This window comes from Aulonocara sp. 'chitande type north' Nkhata Bay, linkage group LG5 (assembly GCF_057382095.1).
Source record: "Aulonocara sp. 'chitande type north' Nkhata Bay isolate Kocher_YH1m ecotype deep benthic linkage group LG5, A_spYH_male_GT1.1, whole genome shotgun sequence".
NCBI classification, from domain to species: domain Eukaryota; kingdom Metazoa; phylum Chordata; class Actinopteri; order Cichliformes; family Cichlidae; genus Aulonocara; species Aulonocara sp. 'chitande type north' Nkhata Bay.
Genome location: NC_141348.1, coordinates 19,126,815 through 19,139,306, shown reverse-complemented (window position 1 = coordinate 19,139,306; position 12,492 = coordinate 19,126,815).

The window sequence follows — 12,492 nt, the reverse complement described above, 5'->3', positions numbered from 1 at the left end:
CGCTCGGCCAACTTGGCATTGCATGAGTGTGAATTCGACAGTGAGCCTAATTGGAGTGTGTGGCTGCATCAGTGACAGTCACCGTTCTGTTTCTGCGCACGCTCGCATGAGGTTCTTTTGCTAATTTTAATAGTCTTTTATTAAACTGTGCGAATGTGAACTGGAACTGTCTGCTGGTGATTTTAATTAGACCCCCTACCAACAACCATATGCATAAACATGCAGCTCGGCGAAGCAGTGGAATGGATGGAACCTCAGCCTGGAGGGACGAAGAGGAGGAGAAAACGGGAATAGAGTAAGAGGTGAGTTACATTCAGCGTTATGCTTGCGATTTAGGAGATTTGTAAGGAGCCGCTGTGTTGTTACACTGTCACTTCACAGACAGGAGGCGGTTTGAACCTACTAGTCAGCTGGGGCCTTTCTGTGGGACTTGCATGTTTTCAGTGTGCCTGTGAGAATTTCCTTCCACAGGCAAAATGTAACAACTGAGCTAATTGTTGATTCTACATCAGCCACAGGTGGGGGTGTGGAGTGATTGACTGGTGTATTCAGTAATTTTAGATGTCATGATTCTCACACAAAAACAATAGGGTGAAAATACAATGTCTTCAGTGACTTAGCCTTACGATCAGCAAGTCTACTGCCTGTAGCTGTCCATGTGTCCAGTCCATGTAGTGAAGCTGCAAAAGTTAGACGCATTAAGAATGCAAGAAAATTGTAATCTTGTGAAACATGAAAGTAAGTGAAGCTGCGACGGGTGGAGACCATGTATAGGCGTGTGAAAAAGAGTTTTCACCAGACTCTGCAATGCTGTGGAAAACTCCCATAATGTTTTCATTGAAATTAAGAGACCAAGAAGCAGTCAGGTGCTGATGATCCAATACACGTGATTATTGATCGTCAGAAAGTGTGAGCGTCTCTATAAAAGAGACGTTTTAGCAGTTTGCTGCTCTGGAGCATTCAGGTGTGTGCTAACACAATATAACCGTTTTCCCAGGAGTGGACAACCCACCAGTGTCATCATCACAAGTTAGACCATGCAGTGTTCGGAGCAATTACAAAAAAACAAGATCTATATGTTGGGTTAGCATGTTAAACGTCATAACAGCACCGTTAGAAGTAGACTGACCGAATATCTCTTGTTTGGATGGGTTGACAGTTGAAAGTCTGCTGCCATGTTCATTTTAGAGAGAACAAAGCTTAGGTTTGCAAAGTTGCAACCGAAAAAAACACAAGACTTCTGAAAGTGGACATTTTTTGCGACAATGCATAGCAACACACTTGGAGGAAACCAAATACAGCGCATCTGCACAAACACCTCATACCAGCTGTCAAGCACAGTGGTAGAAGGGTGACCTAGGCACCCTGCAATCCTTGAGTCAACCATGAACTTCTCTGTATACCAGAGTTTTTTAGAGTCAAATGTGAGGCCATCTGTCTGACAGCTACAACTTGGCTGAAATTATGTCATGCAGCAGGACAGTAATCCCAAGCATAGCAGCAAATCTACAACAGAATGGTTGATAAAGAAAAGAAACAAGGTGCAGCAATAATTGTGCCCGGCTCATTCAGGACATAGTAAAGACGGGACATGGCCGAGGCCGTCACACTGTGGCACGGTCAATGTCCAGACCTCAAGACAACAGAAATGCAGTGTAGGGACTGTTTAGAAATGAATGGTCACAATGCTTGAACTGAAGCAATGTTGCAAAGAAGAGTGGGCCACGATGATATGAGAGAGTGATAAAGTCATGCAGTAAATGACTACTGCAAGTTAGTGATGCTAAAAGTGGTTCTTCTTCACATGACTAAACATAACACTGAACAGCTTCGTTGCCTGCGCAAGTTATCATGTCCCAGACCAGTCTCCCAAATGCTGCAAATAATTTTCTAGTAAAAACAATTTCCCATTGTAATCATTTTCTCTTTACTCCTCAAAGTCAGGCTCTCTCTTCCACTCTAAAGGACAGATAATAACATATTTTCTGCAAATACCCAGAAAATGTTATTTAAGTTTGTCCAGTTTTCTAATATCAAGATAAGATAAATAAGGATCTGCCACCAGCTCCAAAGTGCACACTACATAGGTCCCAGTTAGCTGCCCTGAAAATTTTGTCTGCATTTGTCCCCCAGAGAGAAGCACTGTCTGTCTCATCCAGTTTGTGTCCACTGACAGAGTGAAAAAAGTACAAGGGATGGTATGGCTATGAAAAGGGAATAGAGATAACCAGAGCGTCTGGAAGCAGCAGGGAACCTGACCCAGGTGTCTGGAGGGAAACAGCATGTGACTTGAGTGTGAAGCAGTTCAGGAACCCTACACTGTCATATGTGACACTAGAGGAGTAGGGGAGCTTGGAACAAAAGGGAAAGCAGAAGGCTGAACAAACCCAATACACCAGTGAAATCAAAGAGTAAGGGAGGAGAACAAGGGAAAGAGGTCAAGGTTAGGAAGGACAAAGAATTTCATCTGGGACCAGAGGGCAGGAGAGAGAGGGACAGAAAGAGAGAGAGAGATGAGCATGACATAAGTTAGAAAGGTGAAAGAGGGAGCGAGAGAGAGACTGGGTAAGAGAGTCCGCTGAGGCCAGTAGAAGCAGTTCGAAGAAGACGGCTCCCTCCTTTCTGCTTTATTATATTACACTGGTGGATAAAAAGAATCCGACATCCTCTAAAGTCATTACAGCCCAGTAAGACTGGCTCAGAGGGCAACGTAGCTCCTTAACCCCTCTCAGCACATGCCTGGATGTGCGTGTGTCTCTCAGAGGGTGATTGAATGAGGAAAAAAAAGGGTGCGCACATGCCCGAAAGACTGATCAGGCCTATTTCTGTGTGTATGCGTGCATGCATGCACACACATTCAGCAAACCAAAGTGGCACATCACTTAATCCTTTCCCAGTAACTAGGATAAGCCACCAGCCTTATCTTTCCTTCCTCCCCTCTCGTTGCTCTTCTCACTCTTTCTTTCCTCTGGAAACTATTGTCCCTTTCCCACCATACCCTCCACACTCCCACCCGCTCTTTCAATCTTATTATTACCCTCCTCAGCCCCAGACTTTAATGCCTCATTATTCTGTATTTAGGGCCTGGAATCTTCATGGATTCCACACTTCTTTGGTTCTTTATTGCCAGGCTGTGCACAGGATTTGAGAGCAGCTTTCCAGAAGAAGAAGAAAGATTTTGCTGTAATCAGCAATCGCACCACCTGCTCCTGGAAAGGTGTGATGTACTGATATTATTCCAGGAGAAGTGACAACAACTACCTTTATGAATGGAGCCACGGGTCTAGGAGTATCTGATATGTTGAAATGTAGGAGGTAAAAATATGAGGTTTGTTTTTAAAATAGGTGGCTAAGGATCACCAAACCTTTCCTGCTCCTTTGGTTGCAGATGTTTGCATGAAAAAGGTTGCACAGTCAGTGCAGATCGCAGAGCTTTTAATAAGTCAGCTCATTATTTCTTCTTCATACTGTCAGCAAGTCCCATAAAAGCACCAGCAACGTTCCTACAAATATTATCTAAGATCTGTTACATCTTCATGGAACTTTTTAAATGATCCGCACACTTCCAGTGACTCCGACAGGCTAAATAAGTCCAAGATTTACAGTACGTGTTAAGCAGTAACCGATGAGCTGGCAGTGGGAGGCTGGAAAGCATTCACAGATGGACTGATGCATTTTTGGTTTATTTCTGTTTATGGGATTTGTTGACAGTAAGATAAAGAGAGAATGTTGCCAGCCTCGTCTTTAAGGCCAACTGTCTAGAAACTGAGCTGGAAAAATATATAGGTTTTAATCAGATGAAATCTGCTCGTCGCCTTTTTCCAGAAATCTCTGAGAGTGGTAAACTTGATATAATGAGAACAAACACATTCTGGCAGCCTTGCTTGTTGTGCAATGTGCAGTTGTTAAATGACTCATTCCCCTAAAGGGCCCGCTATACAAAGGCATTACACCTTATTAAATTTCCCTTGATAAGAAAGAAAATAGAAATGATAAGGCAACATGAAAGTTGCTCTTAACAAATCCAATTTTAATTCTGTAGCATCCCTTAGTTGCACCTCGGCCCAGGGTGATAGGCCTTAAACACAATAGCACACGATCACCTAAAATGGCATCAAATTGAGTGAGGTGAACAGGTGTGAACGTGCCCAGCGTGCTCGCTTTATTATTAGCATCTAAACGCTGCATGGTGCTAAAATGGGCCGGTCTCTTATTTATTTATCTATTTATTCATTCATTCATTTTTCAGTGGGTGAGTATCGTGCATTCATTGGATCTTAGTGTGAGTTTTAGGTTTGGTTTCATTTTTAACAACTCAGTGAAAGACAGGAGGTGGAGTTGATGATAAGGTTGTGCAGTTTGGAGACAAAGTTAGAGAGGTGAGCCGGAAATGGTTCAGACATGTGCAGAGGAGGGATGGTGGACATGAAGGGAGGACATGCAGAGGGTTGTTGTGACCAGAGATGGGCAGTAACGCGTAACGCGTTACTGTAATCTGATTACTTTTTTCAAGTAACGAGTAAAGTAAGGGATTACTATTGCAAAAACGGTAATTAGATTACCGTTACTTTCCCGTAGGAACGCTGCGTTACTGCGTTACTAAAACCGTGATATTTTGCGAGAATGTCTCATGACAGTGACGTAAGCGAGTGCGCCGTTAGTGACAACAGCTGTGTGCAGATCAACAATGGATCACATATCGATTGTGGGAGAGAGTATGAGCGTTTAAAGCGTGGAAGTACTGACCTTACTTTGAGTTTGATTCCATAAAAAGTGACAAAAACATTAGTGTCCATTGTGCGTGGGAAGAAAACTTATTTTTACAGCAAAAAAAACCCCTAAACTTCCAAGCAAGCACCAAGTGCGCTATGACGTAATGGGAAACTCACAGAGAAACTCGCGGATTCTTCCACTGACCGCTGCGGCACACCTGCACCAGGGTAAACCTCCGCCTACCGCAGTCCTGCTTTACAGGTGAAAATAGAGCAAAAGGACCGCTAGTCTTTGATTTTATTTATTTTCTGCTGTGTTTTACTTGCATCTATTTGAAAGAGTGAGTGTAAACACAAAAAATATTTTATTTTATGTGCTGGAATGTGTAGAAAATAGGTTTAAATGTTAAACTAATTTATTCAAGTCAGAGAATGTTGCATATAATTACATTTTTGCTTGATGCATAAAGTTAAAAGATTAAAACTGATAAAACAAGTTTTAAAAAGGGACTTTTCCATTTGATTACATTTTGTATGATGGATTATGTAGAAAAAGTAGAATTGGGCTGAAAGATCTATCGCTTTATCACCTATTCAGGTTGTAAATCGTGTTTTTAAAAAGTAACTAAGTAATTAATTACTTTTGAAAATAAGTAATCAGTAAAGTAACGGGATTGCTTTTTTGGGGAAGTAATCAGTAATTAGTTACTGATTACTTTTTTCAAGTAACTTGACCAACACTGGTTGTGACACAAGAGGATGCTAGAGATAGCTGTCTTTTGAGACTTGATCTTCAAGCACTCACAGTTAGAAGGTTTAGCAGAGGTGGGCTGATCAATCCAAATATTGATTCCATCGATACTAGTGCTGGTATTGGTATCATTTATATTAAACAAGTCTCCATTAAAAAAAAAAAGCTCAAAATAAATGAAAAGCTTTAAGGTGTGTTTTGCTGTGTTAGCTAATTATGGAGTATCCAGTATCGATATTAGTACTGTAGCATCACATAGTACTGATGTTTAGTGTTTAGGTGCTTTGATATGTATAGATTGTAGATCTATCTACAGCACTTCCTAAAAGCATGACTGCTTGTTTATTTCTTAACAAATTGGGCCTCCTACAAACTGTAGGAGGGACTTCCAGAGTTGTTTTCCCCTCATAAACTGGTGTCACAGCTGTGAAAGTCACATACCTCTCACTCAGTCCCACAGCCTAAAAGGATATGATTTTAAATGGGCTTTGTGTGTAAATGTGAGTATGTATTTCTCTGTGCGTTGGGCCAGCGATGGACAGTCGATCCGTCCTGTGTATCCTCCCTCTTGACGTTTAGGTGTGACCTAGGTCTGGATAAGTGGTTAGGGTAAATGGAATATCTCAAGAAGTTATTAATACTGACATATTTTACATGCTTGAAACATACTAACGCTCTCTCTGTGCCATCAGTGCAGTCACACAAGCGTAGTGTCAATAATGGCTGGGCGCTGTTTGTATAATGATCCTATCTTCCCAGATAGACGGGGTGCTATCGGCTTTGTCTGTCACACAAAGGGAAGGGAGGCAGTGAGAGGAGAAGTGGATCACCCGTCAACACACACACACACACACACACCGAACCCCACTGCCATGGTGTACGCCACAAGACTTCCTGTGTCAACAGAAGCTTTGATTAACTGGGGACAGGCACGAGCCTTTGTATCACTTGGACAAAAGCAGCGTTACATGGTGAATTTCTATTGAAGATGGCTCGCTGCAAGTTGAGGCAGCGAAATGATGCGTCTCAGTCTGGAACCCTATAAAAGCACCGATAAGAATATTTGATTTCAATACATCAAATCGTTTTCAATTTTCCTTTCAGCTCTTCTGCTTTGTTTTTCCGCTCCTTGTTTGTTATTAATACTCCAAAAGAAACATAAAAAAAAACTCCTATATGTGCCGACACTCATCTTGTAGCTTCAGCTGGGAATCATTTAGAGAGCATAAATTAAACACAGCCAATTTCCTCTCCTACTGACAGCGTGATTTTACCTTAAACTTCCAATTAGCCGCCTTCACTTCAGCTATCAGTCACTCTCCAGAAAGGCTTTCTCTTTCTGCCGCACGATGCACATCAGCCGCACCGTGATCAATTTGACTCTGATGATAGGCGTGTAGGCTGAATCCATCAAATGCAGCTAGTTATGACAGCAAAGGGAAATTGATATTTAGTTTCCTTCACGTATGGAACCGGAGGAGACGTGACTCCTTCGAGTGCGCGTGAGTTTGGGTGCTGTGTGTGAGCTGAGACCCTGAAGACAGGAGGTGTGTGTGGTAGAAGATAAGTGACAGGGTGAAGGACCTCTCAATGAAGCTCTGTCTCTCTTTACCTGCTGGCAGGGAGTCAGCCAGGTGAGAAGCTGGTCAGTGCCAGCAGGGCAACTGAATGCCAATCAACAGCGGCCTGCGGGTCATATGCGGTCAACTTTAGTTAGAGGAGGAGGGCGATGAGGTGTAGTGCGGACTTTGTAATGTTTTAATGAGTGTAGCTGCATAATATGGTGTGATGTGTATCGTGAAGGTTATGTTGCAGGCAGGAGATGGATTTTGATACATGCTGAGGTATAAGTGAACAACTTAAGAAGCATTAGATGCATTTAAACACTTTTTGTATTGTGTCTGCTTAAAGAATGCTAGCTTTTGGTTACCAGTTAACATGTTTGTACTGGTTTTTATGTTGGCTTTTAGAGAGGGGGCCTTGCTGTGATGGCTAAAGAGAGAAGAGCTAAAGCTAAATGGAATGTGTCCCCTGTTCTCTGTGCTCTATATATTATGGTGGAACATGAATCGTGGATGAATACAGTACAGCGATGGCTTCTTTCCTGCTGTACTTTGAGAGTGTGTTAGAGGAAGAGGAGTGTGTGTGTGTGTGTGTGTGTGTGTGCTGTTTGCTGAAACATCAGCAGAAATTTACTCCTACCTATAGATGGCAGCATTACACTCAAAGCCATCTGCATGTGTCACACCCGTTTCCATGCAGCACGGCTCAGGCCTTCACTCTCACACATTAGCAGGATTTCTTTTCACCCCTAAGGCTGCACACGAAGGCTGTGCCCTCCTTAAACTTAAACATCCCGGGTTTGTTGCTGTAATTGTCTTGATTAGGAGACAAAGTCAGATTTTGTAACTTGGTTTCGTTAAAATTCTGATGACAGTTCCAATACATCGTTACACTGTGTATTGCTCCGTGCCCTTTCAAATCAAGTTATTTTCCTTTTCAGCACAGTAGGTCACCTGACAGGAATAGATCATTCACCTACCCCCTCCTGCCACCTTCCTCCTAATGTGGGGGCTGATGGTGCATGTAAATGTGCTTTTCATTTCTGCTTAATTTCTCCTGAGCAATAAAACTTTGTTTTCATCCTTTTTCTTAAGGCTGATTTCTCTCCCACTTTGTCTTTCTCACCTGACGCTCTCAGTGGTCCCAACACCTGTCAGGTGTAACATCACAAAAAAATACAGAGTTAACAAGGAATTAACCCATTTTGATGTAGAATTATAATTCGAAACAAACCTTATCAAATTATAATTAATTTAACCACTGTTTGTAAGACCGTTTCCTCTTAAAAGAGTCTGTGTAGAAAATGATGTCCAGCATAGTCATACATTCTGTAATTTTGCAGTGTGGGAGGAAAATGTGAAAAACCCATATCAGACAAATTATTATTGAAAATACTTTTAGAACATATTTTTATTTCTTAAAAAGTGCCTGGGGGGGATTTTCTAAAGCAGACCCCCATCTGGAGGTTTCCAAACTCTGTCTTTGCTGGTTTACTAGTCCCCATTCAAAAACCAGATTGCTGCACACACAAGCCCACTAACCCCCATAAACTGGGTCACGCAATCTGTTGTACAGATGCCTCTACATTCTGTTTGCTATCACGACCCATGAAATTGATTCTTTTTATCTGTATGTTTTGTAAGCATTTTCCCAGCGACTCTGGCTGCTCACCCGCTCTCTCTCCGCGCTCTCGCGCCACACTACCTGGTATTTCTGCGTTGTGTGCGAGAGACTCATTTCATGCTTCATTTGTCACCTCTCAAGTTCCTTCAATAAACAAGACCCTTTGTCGCCGCTGTCTCTCTGCCACCTTTTAGTGTGAGAGCGTGCGCATGTACGCGCGCGCGCGCGTGTGTCCGCTGCTGTCGGACAACTTCTCATCAGCACCGGCGTGGGATTAGGCGAGGCGTCACGCTCGTCAGCGTGATGTCTTTGTGTTTTCTGTGAGACAAAATAATGTCAAACTCATTACCAGCTTCAACACCGTGGTCCATTTTAACTCCTCCCATTTATAAATCAGGCAATCTGATTGTTCTCTAATTTTGCCATGATTGCTTTTTTTGTTGAAAAATTGTGGATTTTTATGAGCGCATCCAAACAGCAGCTTGTTATCGGTCTGTCCTTGCTGCTAGTGCATCCTTTTAGAAAAATATGACATTGCATAAGAATTGCTAAAGGGCAGGATTCATCTCCCATCTGTCCAAAATATACCTGTGATGGGGGAGAGCACTTTTAACACCTGACCAAGGTCCGTTCTTTCTATTCAATCTTTCATCTCCTAGAGTTTCACATCTTTCAAGGAAACTCAGTGAGGCTGCTGCAGTCTATTTCTCTTTCTTTTTTTTGGAGGCACTTTCTTTAAAATGATTGTCTTTAACGACACGTCTATTGGAGGCTTTGAGTAAGCTGCACAAAAGAACAGTCACACAAATGTGACTGTAATAGTAGCCTTTGTGATTTTTCACAGTAATGTAGGTGTTTATTAAAAATCCTTTTTCAGATTTGTTTAATAAGCTAAAGCAGACATTTTCAGGGGGTATGAAGCAGATATCGCAGTAATTCATATTGTTTTCACTTTGTGCTGTGCTCTATTAAAAAGCAGTTTCCTTGGAGCCCTTGCATTGCGTTTTGAGACCCTCCCCCCCCCCTCCACTCAGACAGCATGAAGCAGCGTTTATATGTTGTGTTATTAAAAGAGAGAGAGCTCAGACAGTGACTACTCTATTTCCTTTCACACACAGAACCCAGTAATCACTGTTCTATGAAGCTGTTCACTCATCCATTCATAATGTTATCAAGACACATTATCTGTGCGCATGTGTCGGCATGCACTTGTGTGTCCGCCTACTTGTGGGATTTTCGGGGGATTTGAAAGAAGGTGTTAAAAGTGTTATGGTGTGTTTAGATTTCAAAACTGTGAATGTGTGTGTTGTTTGTGTCCGCATGTGTGCAAGCCTTTATGTCAAAGCTCTGTCCACGCTGCAGATACAAACGCAACACATCCTCCCTGCAGCCTGTGGCTCAATCTCACATTGTCAACCAATGGAGGTCACACACTAATGTGTGAACATAGGTCCTTCTGTCCAGCCCGAAAGGCAGATGAAGCTTTCTGCTGGGCTGAGGCCACAGAGACAACACCCAGCTGGTTTTAACAGGATCTGGCTGCCAGAAGCTCTTCTTCATCATTATGAAGCTATTTGTGCTTTGCATACAAAGACACATAGCTGATATTGTAACACCTGAAGTTTTGAAATGTAAATGACATAATGGATGTTGTGGATGCATACATTATTCTCATTTAAAAAATAGGAGGATGCTAAGAACATTAAGGCAATGTTGGCAGTTACAGTACAGTGTTGTAATCTTTGTTAAATGTTGTGCAAGGTTTAATTGATATGAAGGAAAGAGATGAAGAATTAAAGTAATCCAGTGAAGCGTTGGCTCACATTGTGCCTGGAAAGTGCAGTTCCTTGCAAAGCTCATGAGCCACTCCTCATTTATTCATATTTTGCTTCTAAGGAGCCAGGCAGTTTAAAAGAAAAGTGGTCTTGATCAATAATTCTCTGAAAATTAACATTTATTGTGAAGATTTTAAAAAAGTTTTGGCTGAAGATTAAAACTGGTCTGCTTTCACTCATTCTCGTGAAACTACTCTTCTTACAATCTCCAGTGATATTTTAATGCATAGTGATGCAGGGAAATGTTCTGTTTTGCCGATGTTGGGCCTGACCTCTGACTTTGATACTGTTGACAGTCACATTGTGCTTGATAGGCTGAGATACTGGGTGGGTGTATCATGGTCTGCTTTGCTTTTCTGTGGTTGCTTCTATGTACAGACCCACTCCCACTTCTTGCCTGCGGTGTGCCACAAGGTTCTGTTTCGGAGCCCTTACTGTTTCGGTTATATCTATCTCTTCAGTACATTTCTTCTTATAACCATTAAACAGCTGACATACTGTTATATATCATTTTCAAGCCCTAAGATGTTTTTAAGTTACAGATCTTGGACTGTTTCAAAAGTTAGATGGCAGACAATTTTCTCCAAATTATTAATAAAGAAACAGAAGTCCTTGGTAATGGCAACTTGTCCCTTTAGTTAAATCTTTTATCAGGAACCTTGGCGTAAATTTTGACATGTATTGACATGGGTTTGGATGATTAAATTGTTCTGGTTCACTCATAGTTTAATCACTTATTCTCAAGTTGAGTTCCATTTTACCATATGCTGAATTCTAAATTGTTAGTCACGCATAATATGAATAACATGAAATAAAGGCACAAGATCATGAAAAGGCACCTAACTCAAGGGATGAATCATTTTTTTCTGTACACATCAAAGAAACATTAGGAAATAACCAATTTTAAGAAACAGTGGAGCACTATCAGTCATGGACGGGCCTGATTGGCCCATCCATGACCAAAATGAGTGAAAAGACCTGGAAGTATTTGTGTGGCAGCCATAATAAGAGCTGTTTTGAATTTTCCCAATACTTAGGAAAAGTGCTTCACACTGGTCTATCTTTAATGAAAGTAGATGAGATAATTCCATCCCATAATTAATAGCGATGCACCATCCAACATTGGATGGTGCAGATTATGTAAATGTTAATTATGAATGTGTTTTTAATTTCCATAATCTGGTGATATATTTTGAATTTTCAAAAACAGGCCTTTAAACCCGCAGGTTTACTACAAAGATCGCACCGCTGAACAAAATCTGTTTTGTTTTTGCTTTTATTGAGACATTGACTTGCATGTGTAGATCTATATAATCTCTCTGCATTCTGATGAGCAACATTAACCTATATTAACTCGTGAAGATGCATTTAAGGTTCATTTTGCATTAGCAATGTCCATTGTATTTCCAGGCTTTTTGGATTATCGTGAATTAATTTTTACTTTGAATTAACTCAGATGAGTGATTGACGGAGAGAATTTTACTATATAGAAAGAATATAGCGAAAGAAAATTGATTGTCATAGAAATCCACCAGAAACTGGAAAGGAATTACACTGGATCACGCACCAGCAGGCAGATATAAAAATAAGATTTGTTTTATTTTAAATGCTAATATCTTCATTTTTCTTTATACTTCCAGCTTTATATTTTTCTCTGATGGTTCTCTTTTATTTGACCTGCACAAAACAAGGGTAAGAGCACAGTATGAAGTAAAATGTGAATTTTGTAGTCCGTCTTCTGGATACCATAGTTTCAATACAACAAACATCTTCCTTCTCATTAAACTTGATAACATTGTTAAGGAGTACAGGGTGAAAGCAGCTGGATTTCCTGAGTCCTTACCAGTTCTCCTTCACATCTTTCTTTGACCTGATGATGCTTTCCAGGTCAAGGAAGAGAGATGAGGAAAATGAGGTAGGGGGTCATTTTTTGTTCTTTTTTTTTTTTTTTAACTATTTGACAGCCAGACATGATGAGGAAGCGATGGTTCTAACGGAGGAACTGAAA